The sequence below is a fragment of the Oryctolagus cuniculus genome, chromosome 1 (assembly GCF_051225735.1).
Source record: "Oryctolagus cuniculus isolate XC-2025 breed Fujian yellow rabbit chromosome 1, ASM5122573v1, whole genome shotgun sequence".
In the NCBI taxonomy this organism is placed as follows: domain Eukaryota; kingdom Metazoa; phylum Chordata; class Mammalia; order Lagomorpha; family Leporidae; genus Oryctolagus; species Oryctolagus cuniculus.
Genome location: NC_142867.1, coordinates 224,114,747 through 224,133,725, shown reverse-complemented (window position 1 = coordinate 224,133,725; position 18,979 = coordinate 224,114,747).

The window sequence follows — 18,979 nt, the reverse complement described above, 5'->3', positions numbered from 1 at the left end:
ATTATAAACTATTCTTACATATTTATTAAAGCTATCGCTCTCACATTCCTGCTCTGCAGTGCTATGTGGGTTCAACCCATGCTATTATACATTTTGAAAAGTCATCCCCTGCCTTTCTTTATAATGTTGGATTGTACAAAAGTGTCACTAATTCAAATTCTACCTCCTCTCCCCCACCCCCCGGATACAGACAGATCAATATTTTTTGAGATTGTTGCTAGTCAAAATTGGAAAGCCATGCTTATTTTTCACAGAAACATGCTAACAGCAGGAAAGACAGCTGAAGATGTCAGTAGCAATGGGAGGCCCCAATGACTCAAGTGCTTCTTCATCTTCAGGTTGATATCTGAAATTCTGCCATCACAACTTCACCATTTAGCTTATGTCTTGGATTCCCTATATGAATGCAGCTGTCATTGGCAGCCTACACTGTTATTAGTCATTCACATCTTATTTATGCATAGTTTAAAAGAAGGATGCATTGCAATAAGGGACATTGAGAGCGAAAGTATAGTGTATTGGGAGCAGAGGAAGAAATGGTCTCAAGAACAGGAAAATGACTTCAGAAGCTTGACGTTTTAGAAGTTGCATTGACATTTTCTTGCATTCTTCTTACTCCATGATTATTGCTTTTTTCCAGAATCACACTGTCCTTAACCTCAAAGGTTGTAGTGGCTCCCTTGCAACCAGAACCAATGGCGCTGTTACCAGCATTGTTCTTAAAACCCAAGTCAGATTATGAGAGATGAGAACAAATTCTGTCTTTTGTGTGAGCTCTGTCAGTATGTGTCTTTCAGGCCCCAACCATCTCTGATAAGCTGGGAGTCTCAGCACCTGGTCTGCCCTGAGAAGGCCACCATTCATCATGGTGTCTCCTCAATTGAACCCCTTTTCTGCCCCATCCATCAACCACTGTTGTGTCACCTCATAGTCTTGCATATAGAGTGCTCCATCCTGCAGATCTTGGCAGCTGCTGAGTGTTCTCCATCCCCTTCAAAGCTGCTGATGAAGGTGTAGAACCTGTGGTATCTGAGCATAAATTTGTTGTGAAATCTGCCTCCATCATTGCCTGTGATTCCTGCATCCTTTTATGAATGGGAAGGGTGAGGGCCTTTGTTTCTGTCTATTCAATACTGCATATTTGAAAATAGAAAAACAGGAACAGGTGGTTTATTAAATAAACATGTCACTTATGGTCAAGGTAACACAAGAAAAATTTTGGTGTCTCTTGGGACCTATTAAAGAGCTCTCAATTTGCAGCCAAGATTCTCTTTTTGGCTTCATCCTTGAACTTGGACAAATCAACCCTGGCTGGGATTCAGGATTCTTCTTTTAAAATAGGCATGGGAGGGTGGGTTGATCTAATGAACTTTACATTTAAACTCTGTGCTTTGCTAAATCCCCAGTACACCATATTTCATACTTTTTTTCTTCACATTTTAACATTTCTGAAATTGATTTGCATGTTACAATCAGTGGCATGTCATAGTTTAATTGGCAACACTTTTTCTTTGTTGGTGATGCATAAAATTATAGCGTGTCATGCAGCTGATGGCATCCTAAATCTAATGAATTATGTGACATCCTGTATGCCTTTCTTCTTCTTGTGACTATGCGAGCCAAGTGAAGGAAGCAAGTCTCACTGCAGATAGTATCTTCTTTCTGCATCACTTCTTAAATTAACCATCTGGTGGTAAGCATCGGGATCAGGGTTAGCTGCATATTAAAGAAGTGCCACAGATAACAGTGACTTCACAAAAATCATTTATTTCTTTTTCACATGAAAGAATTCCAGAGGAAGACACACAGGGTTAGTATGCCTCAGGATGCTCGGGCCCAGCCTCCCATTGTATTATGACTTTTTCATTCCAATACACAATTTCAAGGTCACTATTAGCCCAAGATTGTGGATGGAGTTTCAGATTTTCATGGCTGGGGAACAGGAATGGGCAAAGGTTTTGGAATTGTTCTGCAAAGATCTGCTTACTGTCTGTCCAGATTTTGGTCATAAGATCAGCTCTCGTTGAAATGGAAGTTTGGAAGTGAAATCTTTTGGTCTGATGTGAGAATGAAGCAAGGCAACCAGGTCTTCTGATCCATGCTTTGATGTCCAGCCTGGATTAGAATCAAACATTCTGTGTTTATGAGCATCCATGCCTTTAAACATAAAGCTGTCCTTGTTTCTACACTGATACCTTGATAGCTTTAGACATTCTTTTTTCATTTTCATTGAAAACCTTCATTCTGCAGCTAAATTCCCTTTCCATTTTTCTGCTAGTGACAAATACTGGACCCTATGTGGGCTCTCACTCTGGCTGGGATTTTTTTTTATACATGTACATGTATAAAAAATTTGGAAGTGGTGAGAAAGCCAGGTTGCCAGTGATTAATTTCAGTGCTGACTTTTGTGCCTAGAAAATCACCTCTCACCACTGCTACCTTGCAGTTTTCTTGTTGAAGACCTAGGGATTATTGGGAATACTGAAATCCACTCTATAGAAGATGCAAAGAAAAAAAAGGTAATATGTGTGCACAGGCCCAGCACAATCCCTGATCCAAAGAAGGTGTTTTTTGTTGACTCTGCAATGGAGAATCCTAGGATGGTAGAGTCAGGAGTAGCTTTAGAAATCATTGGTTCTTTCCTCTTATAAATGGAGAATTGGCAATGTGTTGCCCATGGTCACAAAGCTAGTCTAAGTACCAGAATGCATTCAAATGTGTATTTTCTGATTCACAAATGCCAACTGCTACCAATATTCCAGCTCTGAACACCTCCAATCACATGCCTTCGTGTCTTTACAGTTTTGGATTCAACAATAAATGTTTATACTAGAAGAGAGGATGGGCTCCTTTTTAGTCAACAGATGGGTCTGACATGGGGAAAACTGTGGTGGCTGGTGTCATTCATCTCTCTCACCGCATTTAAAGCAATCTTCAGTGATGACAGAACCTACAGGGCACCATGACATCAGCCTGACTTCCTGGACCAGTGAGGTCAGGAGGGGATTGTCCCCTGACAAGATTCAGAACAAGACAGACGGTCTCCAGACATGGCTGTCTACAGGGTGCCAACAGCTGCCACTGTCAGGAAATGCTAGGCTGGTGACTGATAACAGGGTGAAGCCATGTGACAGCCATGGCTCTCACTTGGGATATGGGCTGGAAAAGGTGAAAATAATGAAATCCCCTGAGATGCTGCTGTAGTGAGACAGGCTTGCCCTGCAGGATATCTAACGTCCATAAAGCTCCAGATAGCATTTGCTGATCAACATTCAGCACTTGCTAATGACTGCTGTTGCTGCTCATTTGCTCCTTGTTCACGAAAGGATGCACGGCCAGTAGCAAGGACAATCGTTGAATGACAGCATCCAGTTGTGCTTGATTCTTTGGGCTCACCTCAGCTTTTGGGCTGAGGACATGTCTTCTGGAGCAGTCTCTCTGTTATCAGAAGATATATCTCTCTTTCTCTTACTTAATGGATCCAACAGACAATGACTAGCTCCATTAGGTGTATGGCCTAATAAAAAACAGAAAATGCTAAGATCAAAAGTGGTATTACATCCAAAGATCAAGCATGTTGTGGAGTAAGGAGAAGTGATGAGAATGTTGCAGACTTACCCTTATTTAAGGAATTTGGGCTATCAGAAGACTTTCCCTCTTTCTACTGGGAAATTTCTCATAATTGATTCTGGGAGGTGAATCAAAGTCTGTGCAAGTTCCAACTGGGAGAAGATGATGATGTAGTAAATGTATACTGTTTGGAAGATGACTTAAACTGGTAGCTCTTTTATAATTGGATACCCCAATCAAGTGGTTTATTTTCTCTGAGAAGGCTACTTTGATAATTTTTGTGGCAAGTCTTCATTTATGAAGCAAATATTTGCTGTCTTGTCTAGGTTTTGGAACAGCAAGTTAAATGAACAAAGTCTCCACCTCTTGTCACAGGGAGACACAGTAAATGTGTAATCAAATAAATATATAATGGGTTAGAGGGTGACATCTACAAAAAAGAAAAACAAAGCATATAGTAGAGTGTTATAAGGGTGGCTGGAGAGAATTGTGGCTGATGTTTTAAAGTGTGAACAGGGAATGTGTGAGTTATCATATGAACTTTAAACAAGTTTTCAAAGGAAGTAAGTGAGTGAGCCATGTGGGTATCTGGCTGAAAAGTATCCCAAGCAAGGAGAAGAGAAAATGCCTTTCTTTTTTGGACATCTGTTTACAGAGCTGTTAAAGAAGGGGGAGATAACCACTTAGAGAATATTTATCCTATACTTGTTCAAAATATTATATGGGCTTGATGTGTAGTAAGACACTAGCATTTTTATTATAACAGTTACTTTCAATTGCCTGAGCTGGGTTCATACAAAATGTCTGGATGTGATCCCTTGGCTCAGGTAGGTGGAAAAAACACATGAAATTCCTTATCAAGGTCCATGGGCTTCTTTAGATGTTAGCTTCCCTTTGTTTTCATTTCAGAAGAATGTGTTTTAGTGCACATGAGCTTAGAGATATCTGTGAGTAGTGACCTCATATATCAGAAAGTCATAATTGTAAGGTTAATTTTGCAAAGCAATAGATTTGCAAATTCAGCTGGAAATTTGAGGAAAAGGAAGTTTATAATCTTTGGTATCATTAATTCCATTTGGGTGAGATTATCCTCAAGACTTGGTGGCCCAAAACCTTTTTTGGAGGAAGGGACATAAACATGAAACCCGTAACCCTAACACCAGTGTAGACTCCATTTTACATTGAACTTCTTGGTAGGTCAAAGACCCTCTGAAATCCATCTAATAAGGCTCAAGTGAAAGATCCCATTAAATAATTGGACTGATGTTTTTAAACCAAATAACACAAGGGAATAATGGGAAAATGGGCATAAAATGACTTTGCATATTGTAAAATGATGTATTGATATGGCTACTGTTCAATATTTATGAGAATGCATTTGTGTATGGTCTTGTGCAAATTATTCTGTTCCTCTGATCCTGTGTTGGCTGTGATGGTGAAGGAGGGTGCTGGATGGCTTGTTTGTGAAATTACAGGCATGAATACATTTGTGAGCTGTGGTGGACCTATCTCTTAGTTCAAACGTGTGTTTGTGTGCAGGTGTGTGTGTGTGTGTGTGTGTGTGCACGCAAGCAGATATGGATGTGCCTCTGTGTCCATGTGCCTTTGTTAGAACTTGTTGCAAGTGAAGCCTTGCCTTTAGGATCAATGCACCAAAAGATGAATCTTGTACAGAGCAGGACCTGGCCCCAGGGGCTGACATCCTGTAAAGTTGTCTGAAAAAAATCTTTTGCAGGCAGATGCTTGCTCAATATAAAAAACACTGACCATGTCCAGTATTGTGTCTGCTGATTTTCACCAAGTTTTAAGAGAAAAGGAAAACATCATCCTTTCTATGGTCTTAAGTTGTTTCATTTCTCTTGTTTCTTCTAATGATTAAGAATCAGAGAAGGAAACATTGCTTTCATTAGGAAATGAATTCTGTCCACATCCCTAGATTTTCAGAGGGCAGGGGAGAACAGATCTTGGTGGAAAGTATTTGAACTTTAGAGCTAAACTATGTAAGTTTTTTTTTTTTTTTTTTTTTGACAGGCAGAGTAGACAGTGAGAGAGAGAGAGAGAGAGAAAGGTCTTCCTTTGCCATTGGTTCACCCTCCAATGGCCGCCGCGGCTGGCACGCTGCGGCCGGCGCACCGCGCTGATCCGATGGCAGGAGCCAGGTGCTTCTCCTGGTCTCCCATGGGGTGCAGGGCCCAAGGAGTTGGGCCATCCTCCACTGCACTCCCTGGCCACAGCAGAGAGCTGGCCTGGAAGAGGGGCAACCGGGACAGAATCCGGCGCCCCGACCAGGACTAGAACCTGGTGTGCTGGCGCCACAAGCTGGAGGATTAGTCTAGTGAGCCGCGGCGCTGGCCACTATGTGAGTTTTAATCCATTTCAACTATTAGTGGCTAACACATTGTGGATATGTCACTGGGGCTTCCCAAACTACATACAGCTTATCATTAGGATGGGAATAATAATTCCTATTTAACAACATTTTAGCATTGTTCAGATATTATATGCAATGATTTTCACAGAATGAACATTTATTTTACAAGAAAGTAACATTTCACAGCTAGTCAATACAACTGATAACACCTGAGAGAATTGACGAGTGCTTCCTTTTCTGTGGTGGGATTTCTAAATTAACCCAGAAAAGGAGCCGGGAACACTCTCATCATGTATTTTTTTAAAATAGATGTTTGCTCAGTGCCTACTTCATGCCAGGCACTGTGTTAGGCATAGATGATTCAGTAGAAGGCAAACAATTCATATTTCCTCCATAATGAAATTTATAGTCTGTGGAGGGAGACAAACATGAAGCAAGCAAACAAATATATATGTAATTAAAATTTCAGTAAGGGCAATAAAAGTAATGCTAGTGGGAACAATTTGAGTGACAAATGAGAAGGATTTAATGCAGCCTGAGTTGTCCAGTAAGACTTCTCTGAGGAAGTACCTTTGGTCTAGAGATTTAAAGGAGTTTGGTTGAACAGGTATGGAGCTAACACATTTTCTAAAATCTGCCTCTTAAGATCTACTTTTTCTCCCATGATTCTGTGTAACAAACATAAAATTGAATTCCCATTCCATGCTGAAATGTAAGTAAGAACAAGAGGTGGAGGGATATATAGTACGGAGAATATTAAGAGATAAATCTTATTTTTATATTGTAGTCTCTTTCCTTCAAACTGTTCCTAATCCCCTGACTTTTGGTTCATAAATAGATAGAATTTTTTCTTACATTCTAGCATTGCCTAAGGACAATGAGTGATTTCACAACAAATGATTTATGTACTGAAATCTGGAGAGATTTTACTCATAAAAATACTCCAGCCGTTTATCTTGATCCTCTGATATATCAGAGGCTGGCTTGGATGCCTCTGAATTAACTGTAGATTAAATGATTCAAGCCAGTTGGAAATGCATAAAGGTGGGGGCTGGGAGGCATTGAAGGAGGCTGATCACTGTGCTAATTGTATCCTTATTACTCAGAAGGCAAAAGGTTTCCACTTACTGCTCATCTCAGGATTGGAAGCAAGAGAGGTGGAACCTTGGAAAGTAACTGGGTGGGTGGAAGTTCTGTCATCTTCACATTTATTGGGTACTTATCATGTGTTAGACTCTGAGGATGCAACAGTGATCATGTTAAACATGGGAGCTTCTCTCTGGGAACTTACAGTCTAGTGGGAGAAGATGATAAAACAAACAAGATATCTACCAATGCATCTTGAGCAGTGTTGCTTCAAATTAGTGGAAACTGAGTTTGGATCAGTTGCTTCTTTCCATATATCATGATTTTGTTCCCTCTACCAACTAATTCCCATTCTCTTCACAATCATTTGTTTATTATATCACTTACCTGTTATTGAGCAAATATATTTACTGTGCTTCTATTATGCTTTTATTATGGTATAATCAGTAGGAGCCCCAGGCGATGAATCTCATACGAGTAAAAAGTCATTCTTGCATATCATTACAGCGCATGGCATGGCAGGGTACATGTGTCAAGAGTTTCCTCCAAGAGAATTTGTGAGGACTCAGAGGGAACTGAAATCTTCTTTAGCTGGAATAATTGACTTCATGGGAGAAAGCAAGATCTCAACCAATATAAACCGAGTGACTCACTCTGATGCAGGCTGTGTGCTGGATTCTGGAGTTGCATGATCATGAGGACTGCCTAATAGCAGGTTCTAGTGTAGATGATTGGATAGACATTGACAATAATTCCAGTACAATGGCGGTAACTCATTTATTTAGAAAATTTCTACCATTGATTTACCATGTGCCAGTCTCCACACTCTTGCATGTGGATGCAAAGTGAACAGGATAGAACCTGTGGATCTTCCATGCTGGCTTATAGTCTGACAGATGATTTTGGTTATTTTATTGGACATAATCAGATTTAGTTATTGCCAAAAGGAGTAGGCCATGGGGGGCTCATAGGGAACTGAATAGCTAACTGGGGTATAGCCATTGAGCAAAGTTAAAGCTGTGAGCAATTCAAAATGCAGCCTGCCCCCAAAAAGTTCAAAAGGAAAGTTCAAAAGGCATACCAGGAGGAACAAACTGAAAGAGGGAAGAAATTTGGAAGTTCAGAGAATCAGCCAGCAAATGGAAGGTCTGTTGGAAGACAAAGAAGGGGACTAACATTGGCACATACCAGTAGGGCAAGCATTTCAGTCACTCTTATACATGCATTCTTTCTTTTGTTCTTTACAATGGATGGTTACCAGAGGATGTCAAGGTACAGACCTAGATAGGACTTGGGATCCTGGAGGTATTATCAGGAAAACACTGAGCTGAATTTCTAGGAACTCAAGGGAACACGTTTGGAGGAAGACAGAGAATGGGGTTTGGGGAAGGAAGGAAGATGCTCTGATTAAAATGTCCTTTTTTCAAACTTCAAGGCTGGGAGTGAGTAATGTGCCAGAAGGTCAGCTGAAGCTGTGAAAGCCTTCTGTCCTGCCTTGTGTTGGTGTCTTAGGTGAGGACCAGTTGTGCTCTCTACAGAGGAGGAAGTGGAGACCAGAAACCTGTGGACTTGGCCTAGCGGGGCATAGCCAAATTGACAGTAACACATTTCATCCACAAGTTTTCTGTGGGGAATGTCTCCCATGTTCAGGTTCAATCAGGCAGCTGAGATTTATACTCTTAGAGTTTCCATAGATTTTATTCATGCACTTGTATTGGAAACTTTTCAATTGCAAGTTAGTAAAATCTGTTTTAAATAATAAAGGCTATTTTAAAAGCTTTATTAGTATATCATTCACATATTATGCAACTTAGTCATTTAAAATGTATAGGGGTAGAGTGTAGTGGTTAAGATGCCAGTTAAGATGCCCATATCCTATGCTGGTATACCTGGATTTTATATCTGATTCTAACTTCTGACTCCAGCATCCTGCTAATGTAGACCTTGGGAGGCAGCAGTGATGGTTCAAATACCTCTTTTCCTGTAATCCTTATGAGAGAGCTAGATTTCATTCCCAGCTCCCAGCTTTGGCTTTCCCTAGCCCCCAGCTATTGTGGACATTTGAGGAGTGAACCAGTGGATGAGAGCTCTGTCTCTGTCTACTTCTCATTGTCTCTCTCTTAAATAAATAAACAAATACTTTTAATAATGCATACATGATTTAATCCAATGGTGCTTAGTATATTCATAGATACTTACAACCATCATTGCAGTCAATTTTGGAATATTTTTATTATCAAAAAGAAATCCCATACCTTTTAGCTATCAATGCCTGGCCTCTCATTTCCCCCAGACTATAAAAAAATCACTACTATACCCTCTGTCCCTAGAGATTTCCCATTTCTGGGCAATTCATATGAATAGAATCATACAACATGGGGTGTTTTATGAATAGCTCCTTTTAAAAAAAAAGATTTATTTATTTATTTTGAAAGCCAAAGTTAGAGAGACAGAGAGAGGGAGAGAGAGAGAGAATCTTCTATCTGCTGGTTTACTTCTCAAATGGCCACAAAGGCCAGGGTTGTGCCAGGAGTAAGCCAGGAACTTCATTTGGGTCTCCTCTGTGGGTTCAGGGGCTCAAACATTTGGGTCATATTCTGTTGCTTTTCCCAGGCAATTAGCAGGGAGCTGGATCAGAAGTGAAGCAGCCAGGACATGAACCGGTGCCCACATGGGATGCTAATATATTTGGCAGCAGCTTTACCTACTATGCCACAACACAGGCCCCTGAGAATAGCTTCATAGCATAATCATCTTGAGGTGTACCCATGTTGTTGAATGTATCACTACTTAATATTTTTAAAAAAGGGCTTATTTATTTATTTGTTCATTTTTATTTACTTAAAAGGGAAGGAGAGAGAGAGAGAGAGACTGAGACTGGGTAGAAGCCAGCATCCAGGAACCCCATGCTGGTCTCTCATGTTTGCAGCAGGGCCCCCAGTATGTGAGCCATAATCTGATGCCTCCTAGACACACTAACAGGAAGCTGGATATGAAGTAGAGGCAGGAGTTGATGCAGGCACTCAAATATGGGACATAGGCATCCTGAATGGTGGCTTACCCACTGCTCCCCAATGCCTACCCACTTCATTTCTTTTTATGAATGAACAATATTCTATTGTATAGATATACCATGTTTTTCTTATTTTCATCAGTTGATAGATAATGATTGAGTTGTTTCTATATTTGGGTATTATGAATAATGGCTCTGTAAACATTACTTACAAGTGTTTAAGTGGATATGTTTTCAATTCTCTTTAGTATATCCCAAAAATGGAATTGGCAAGTAACTCTAGGTTTAATCATTTGAGAAACTATCAGCCTGATCTTTAAAAATAGATCTTTTTATTTTGTTTGAAAGGCAGAGTTACACTGAGAGAGGGTGAAAAGAGAGGGAGAGAGAGAGAGAGAATGAGAATGAGAGAGAATTTTCCGTATTTTCCATATGCTGGATCTACTGGATCACTCCCCAAACGGCCACAATGGCCAGGGCTGGACAAGGCCAAAGCGAGGAGCCAGGAGTTTCTTTGGGGTCAACCACGTGGTTTCAAATTCCCAAGTACTTGGACCATTTCCTGCTACTTTCCTAGGCTCATAAGCAGGGAGCTGGATCAGAAGTAAAGCAGCTGGAAATTGAATCAGGGCCCATATTGATTATTATGAATAATGAATAAGTCACTGACACAACAGACAATGGTTTAACCTGCTGTGCTCCAGCACCGGGCCCTAACAAGTTGATTTTTTTTTTTTTTTTTGCCAGGCAGAGTTAGTGAGAGAGACATACAGAGAAAGAGAGAGTTATAGACAGTGTGAGAGAGAGACAGAGAGAGAGAGACAGAGAGAAAAGTCTTCCTTCCATTGGTTCACTCCCCTAATGGCTGCCGCGGCCGGCACTGTGCCAATCTGAAGCCAGGAGCCAGGTACTTCCTCCTGGTCTCCCAGGCGGGTGCAGGGACCCAAGCACTTGGGCCATCCTCCACTGCCCTCCTGGGCCACAGCAGAGAGCTGGACTGGAAGAGGAACAACCGGGAATAGTACCTGGCACCCCAACCAGGACTAGAACCCAAGGTGCTGGTGCCACAGGTGGAGGATTAGCCAAGTGAGCCACAGTACCAGTCATCAACCTGATTTTAAAAGTGGCTGCACCACTTTACTTCTCTGCCAGTATAGTAGATGAGTTCTAATTTCTCCACATCCTCACCAACATTTGTTAGTTTCTGAATTCCAGGTGCTCTTCACCATCCTTCTCAAGAATAATCAGTAGGTTTAATCATTGGGACTTTTAGCACAGTTGTGGCACAAAATAGGCAGAGACACTACAAAAGTATCCCTTGAATTTAAATGGAATTGAATCCTAATTTTTTTGAAGGCATTGGTTCTCTTTTCATGGTAGAAAATCAGCAAAGGTCAGAGACAAAACTGGAGAGTTTCCAGCAGCCTCTGCTATCACTCTGATACCACTGCCCCTAGCTTGAAGACAGAGGTCTGGGTGAGAATGTCTGATGTCCCTCTCATCAGTGGAACACACCCCTTTGACCTTCATTGAGCTCTCCTCCAAGAAGGTCAGACCAACTTTCCAAAGTGCATATGTGACTGCAGAAATCTAGAAATCAACTTTGAAAACAGCCCTTAAATGCCTTCTGTGATAAATAATTGAAAAGTCCTGTAGGTTTTTTCCCATCCTTCAAATCAAAAGAGAAATAATGTGAGATCAAAACCCCCAGAAGAATATGAAGAGAAATATTCAGAAAAGATATGGGTGCTTGGAATAGAAAACATCTTCTTTTTCCATGCATCAAAAGAAGCTCCCAGTTTATCAGACATTTTCACGTGGGCTGCAGCACATTGGGATGAGAATAAAAGCATAGCAGTGAATTCTAGGTCATTAGACTGGAAAGAAAGCTGAAATGAAACTAGATCTTGTCTTTCCTTTGAGACAGACACATTTGCAAATTATTTCTTTTAGTTTATGACCATTTTCCATCCTTACCACAACATTTGTGAGGTAACTTATAAGATCTGAAGAATAAAATGTAAAGGTATATGGTTATTTATTATTTTCTATATTTTTGTAGAAAAAATAGGTCAGGTGTTTTCACTTGTATCATATCATATGATCCTCACAACACAGATTGTACATCCCTTTGGGTATAGCAATGTTAATACTATTGGTCCCATTTTATAGAGGATAAAATTGAGGCTCATGGTGATGCTATAATGTGAGGTGAGGGCCAGAGCTGAAATTCAAAGACCTTCTACAGAATACATGATGTTCCAGGAAATGTGGACACAGACTGCAGTCTTGCATTATCACTTTTATAACTGGGTAAGTTTGTTCAAATTGCTTCATGTTTATTTTTCTCATCTGTAAAATTGGAACAATATCTATAATTACAAGACTATGATGAAGATTAAGTGAGATAACTTATAGAAAGTGCTGAGTGGGGGGATTTGAGGTGGTCTAATAATCAGTACTCTTCTTCTCTTTCTAAATTCTGAACTTATTTAGAAATAGATTACAAAATTGGCAGATGGGAAGAATGTAGCTTATATTAGTAGAAAAAGGGGTCCTTTATGTTAAACCCTGAACCTAGGAAGACTTACCAGTTAGACGCAAGTACCATTTGGTGATCCAAGTAAGGATATCATTGTCTGGCCTGCAGTCTCTGATTTAGCATTAGTGGATTTAAAAATTCTTGATGATCTATCATCAAATATTAATTAACCAATAACTGTAATAATGTGGCTAAAGTAATGATGATGTGAAAAGGGTACAAACCCTACACAAAGTCACGGAGTAGTCAGGTAGGGTCAGGCCTGGAACTAGAACCCAGTCTTATGACTTCCAAGATAAATTTCCTCCCAAGGCACTATGTGGTCTCATTTTCCACAAACTGAGATGATCTTGCAAGAAGTGTCTTTGGGAATTTTCTTGACCAAATGTGAGGAACAAGTCCTGACCATAAACCTAATTAACTTACTAATACATTCATTCACATATTTTCAAAACATTTATTGAGATTTTTTTTTACAAGGCAGTCTTGGTGCTGGGGATATTACTGCCAATAAAACACAAAAATCTTCCTCATATCATGCACTTTTTGGAGGGGATGTACAGAAAAGAAGTAACAAACCAATAAATATTTATATGCTATTACAGATAGTTATATATAACGCAGGGGCATGATGTTATTCTGGGGAGGTGATATTTGAGTTGAGAGATGAAAGATGTAAGAGGGTAATCCACAAAATCATCTGGGAGAATTGAAAGTCAAGATGCTTCCAGGCAAGTGCAAGGGCCCATAGAGCAAGAGATGCTTGACAGGTTTGACAAATGGCAAGAGGGTCAGTGGGATAGAGCAGAGAGTGTGAGGGTAAAGACTTTGGGCATTGGAAGTCATGCTGTCAAGTGGAACATGACTCATGTTGGTGTTTGTGGAAATTATAAGGATTGCACTTTTACTCAGAATAATTTTTTTTCTTTTTTTAACTTTTATTTAGTAAATATGAATTTCCAAAGTACAGTTTATGGATTACAATGGCTTCTCCCCCATAACTTCCCTCCCACTCACACCCCTCACATCTCCTGCTCCCTCTCCCATTCCATTCGCATCAAGATTCATTTTCAATTATCTTTATATGTAGATCGATTTAGTATATATTAAGTAAAGATTTCATCAGTTTGCACCCACACAGAAACACAAAGTGTAAAATGCTGTTTCAGTACTAGTTATAGCATTATTTCACATTGGACAACACACTAAGGACAGACCCCACATGAGAAGTAAGTACACAGTGACTCCTGTTGTTGACTTAACAATTTGACACTCTTGTTTATGGCATCAGTAATCTCCCTAGGCTCTAGTCATGAGTTGCCAAGGCTATGGAAGCCTTTTGAGTTCGCCGACTTCGATCTTATTCCGACAGGGTCATAGTCAAAGTGGAAGTTCTCTCCTCCCTTCAGAGAAAGGTACCTCCTTCTTTGATGGCCCCGTTCTTTCCACTGGGATCTCACTCCCAGAGATCTTGCATTTAGGTCTTCTTCTTCTTCTTCTTCTTCTTTTTTTTTTTTTTTTCCCCAGGGTGTCTTGGCTTTCCATGCCTCAAATACTCTCATGGGCTCTTCAGCCAGATCCGAATGTCTTAAGGGCTGATTCTACTCAGAATAATTTAAGAAAGCATTTCAACTGCACTTTTACTTTTTATTAAAGATTATTTATTTGAAAAGTAGAGTGATGTGGAGGGAGGGAAGGAGAGAGAAGGAGGGAGGGAGAGAGAGAGAAAGAGAGAGAGAGATTTTCTATCATTTGGTTCACTCCCCAAATGCACACAAATGCTAAGACTGGGATCAAGCTGAAGTCAGAAGCCAGGAACTCAATCTGGGTCTCCCACATGGGTCATAGGAGCCCATGTGCTAGGACCATCATCTGCTGCCTTCCAGGTGAATTAACAAGAAGCTGGATGAGAAGCACAGAGTAGCTAGACTCATACCAACCACTCCAGTATGTGGTGAAGGCATCCCAAGAGACCATTAAACCCTTCACTTTCCCCTGAATTGAATTTGTAAAAGTCACTGTGACTGCTGTGTAGGGATGAGGGGCAAGGATGCAAACAGGAGACTAGTTAGTGTTTCATTGCAATGATTTAGGCCTGGGAAGAAGCTTGTAGCTTGTGGAAAAGTTATAGCTGTGGAGGTAGAATCAAGAAACAGACTCTGGATATATATATATATATATATATATATATATATATATATAAATTTTTTTACTTTCTTTTTTTAACTTTTAGTTAATAATAAATATAAATTTCCACAGTACAGCTCATGGATTACAGTCGCTTTCCCCCCCCCATAACTTCCCTCCCATCCACAACCCTCCCATCTCCCAATCCCTCTCCCATTCCATTCACATCAGGATTCATATCTTTATATACAGAAGATCAATTTAGTATATATTAAGTAAAGATTTCAACAGTTTGACTCTGGATATATTTTGAGAGTAAAGTCGACAGAATTTGCTAATAAGTTAGATCTGGAGTGTGAGAGAAACAAAGGAATCAAAGATGGCTCCAAGATTTTTGTGTGTGAGAAGTGGGGCAAGGGTCTTTGCTAATTTGAGAGGGGAAGATTATGGGGGAATAGGCTGTGAGTGGGACATGAGGAATTTGATCCAGACCATAATAAGACAGAAGTATTTACAAGTCATTCAAGAGGTTATGAACAGTAGAAAGCAGATTTCAAGAGAAGGTCATGTGGAGAATATGAACCTGGGAAGCATCAGTCTACAGATGCTAGATGAGATTACCTAGAGAGTGAGTATAGCTGGGGAGAATAAGAAGTCTGGCTACAGAACATTGGGGCACCCTAGCACTAAGAGGTCAGGAATAGGACAAAGTATTTGGAAAAGGAAATTAAAGGTAGGAGGGGAAATAATGGAAAATGATATTTCAACTAAGGAAAGTATTTCAAGAGAGAGGGATTTTATGTAAGCTAAGTACTGAGGATTGACCAATGGGTTTAGCAACAGGAGGATTATTGTTGACCTTAGCAAGAGTAATTTGGTGAAATAACAGAGTCCAAAAAGCTGATTCTTGTCTGGTTCAAGAAAGAAGGGGAGAATACTTCATAGAGAAAATAAGTGTAGCTAACAGCTAATTCTTTAAAGGAAATTTACTGTAAAAGGAAATGATAAATGAGTCAATAGTTGGAGTAGGGTATGGGATAGTAGCGATGATTTTAAGAGAGAACATATTACAGTATGCTTGCTGATGGGAATGATCCAATAAAAAAAGAAAATTTGATAGTACAAGAGAGAGATGGGAATCATTCCTGAGGTGATGCCCTTTAGAAGATTAGAGGGGATAGGACTTGTGCCCTAAGTAAGAGCGGGAAAAATTCATTTATGGTAGCTAGAAAAAGGGTGGAATGAATGACAGGTACAGAAAGCTTAGTAGATACATTCCCAAAACAAATGTAAAATTACCTAGGTATATTTTCTCATTGAAATAAGAGACAGCCTGAGACCGAGGGTAGGAAGGAGGGTGTTACATATTTAAGGAGAGAGGATAATGTTATGAAACAATTACCTAAAATAGTGGGAAATATAATGGGAGTTCCCAGCAGTCTATAAGCTAGCTTAGTGGACATGAATTTTAAAGTGCGAATAAATTATTGAGGCTGTATGCTTTCTTCCTATCATATTTGATTCTGTGGGTACAACACTGGGTGAGCAGCATGTTGAATTTAACTAGGGTTGTGATTTTGCTGAGCATTAGGAAGTTTGAAGTCAGGGAGTTGAGACACAGGTAAAGCAACAATAACTGTGGAGAATATAAGTAAAGCTGGATAAGACATGAAAGGGCAAGAAAATCTGTAGGATGGACATATTGTAGGTCACAGTGGGGGCTGAAGAATTTTAGGAGTCTGGGAAAAAAAGGGTAGGAAATGATAATTGAAGAATACAATTTTTGAAATGAGTTCATGAGGGTGTTGAAGTTGTTTTCATTGATGGTGTTAATGTAGTGCCAAAGGAATGAGGCAGAGGACATGACCATTGGAGAAGATGAGACCAAGGAACTTGGAGGTCAGAAAATGGAAATCACAGTGAGGATCAGCTGCATTAATATGGCCACAAGCACCTGCATTTCTTAGGATAGCTGGTCAACACCATTAATTATCAGCACAATTCAACTTAAAACCAGAATGAAATACTAATATGATGACTTGCCAAAAATAACAATGACCAGTGATGGAGAGGGTAAGAAATGGAACTGTCATTCATTGCTGGTGGTAGTATAAAATGGTACAGTCACTTAGGAAACCAGTTTAAATGGTCTTCAAATTGTTATATATAGAGTTAATATGTGACCTAAAAATTCTACTCCAAAGTATATATTCAAGAGATATGGAAACATGTCAATACAATAACTTGTAGACAAATGTGTATGGCAGCACTATTCATCACAGTGGAAAAGTGAAAACAACCAAAATGCTCATTAACCAATGAGTAAGAAAATATAATAGGATAAATTTATGTAATGGAAGATTGTTTCAACAATAAAAAAATTGAGGTGTCATATGTACTACAACATGGATGAACTTCAGAAAAATTAGCTTAAGTGAAAGAAGCCAAATGCAAAAGTCACATGTTTGATTCTATATATATATATGAAACGTCTAGAATAGACAAATCTTCAGAGATAAAAAGTAGATTAGTCATTGCCTAGGGCTGAGGGAGAGTGTTGGGAAGGAGTGACTGACAATGGGTGCAGGGTTTCTTTCTGGGACAATGACAATGTTCTAAAATTAGATTGTGGTGATGATTGCAAATTACAAATACACTAAAACCATTTAAATTGTACTTTTTTGATAGATAATTTATGGTATGTGACTGTCATCTCAATAAAGATGCTGTGAACAGCATTATACAAGAAGAAATGTTGAAGAGAATAACAGGAATAAGAGGTGGTGAACTGAGAGTCTGCAGGTGACAAGGGGTACATATTTCAAATCTCATGGGACTGTGTTGGTGTGTGGAAGGAATGATCTACACAAGGTATTGAGGAAAAGGGAACATTTTCTTTTCTTTTCTTTTTTTTTTTTTTTTTGACAGGCAGAGTGGACAGTGAGAGAGAGAGACAGAGAGAAAGGTCTTCCTTTGCCGTTGGTTCACCCTCCAATGGCCCCCGCAGCCAGCGCACTGCGGCTGGTGCACCGTGCTGATCCAATGGCAGGAGCCAGGTACTTATCCTGGTCTCCCATGGGGTGCAGGGCCCAAGGAGTTGGGCCATCCTCCACTGCACTCCCTGGCCACAGCAGAGAGCTGGCCTGGAAGAGGGGCAACCAGGACAGAATCCGGTGCCCTGACCGGGACTAGAACCTGGTGTGCTGGTGCCGCAAGGTGGAGGATTAGCCTAGTGAGCCGTGGCGCCGGTCACATTTTCTTTTGATAATAAATCCATGAGTTAGGTACTATTATACCCATTATATTTGCCAAGAGCTTGAGAGTGGTTAAAACACTGAGTGTTCTATCCTTTTTAGCAGTGAATGAGTGAAATCAAAGAAGTTTTATTCTGGTTCTGTGTACTTAACTTATCACAAAATATGTAGCTTCCATCATAAATGCATCCACTAGCATGTCATCCCAAATCACTTCAGTTCTTTAAGTTCAAGTTTCAGTGTCTCTAGTCACAGTGAAAGAGAGGCATCTTAAGAAGAGATTTTCTTAGGGATCAGTTAGATTTCTTGTAGAACAAGACCGAAGGAATTCTTGACTGAAGTGGTTGCAGATAGAGGGAATCTTGTTGATGATGGAAGACTGGTTTGCCAAGGGCACTGTGAAAGGATTTGGGGAGTTGGGAAGAGGAAACGGGTTTGGGAATATCTGGGGCAATATGAGAATGAGCATTTGGTAATGAGATTTGACTTCAAAGCCCTGGCCTTTTGCAGTGATGGGTATAAACAGGGATGTGGTGCAAGACAAGGCTATCCTGAAGGTGTCCAAGGAAGACTGTGATGAGGACGCTGTGAATGTTGGAAGGGAGAGGTTGTGCCCCTCTTCATTTTGTCAAGGAGATTGTCAAGGCAGAAAAATGGTGATCTTATTCAGAAATAAAGCTATTTCTTTCTTTCTTTCTTTTTTTTTTTTTAATTTGACAGGTAGAGTAGACAGTGAGAGAGAGAGAGAGACAGAGAGAAAGGTCTTCTTTCCGTTGGTTCATTCCCCAAGTGGCAGCCACGGCCAGAACTGCATGGATCCGAAGCCAGGAGCCAGGTGCTTCTTCCTGGTCTCCCATGGGGTGCAGGGCCCAAGGACCTGGGCCATCCTCCACTGCACTCCTGGGCCATAGCAGAGAGCTGGACTGAAAGAGGAGCAGCCGGGACCAGAACCCGGTGTCCATATGTGATGCTGGTGCCGCAGGTGGAGGATTAGCCAAGTGAGCCACAGCGCCGGC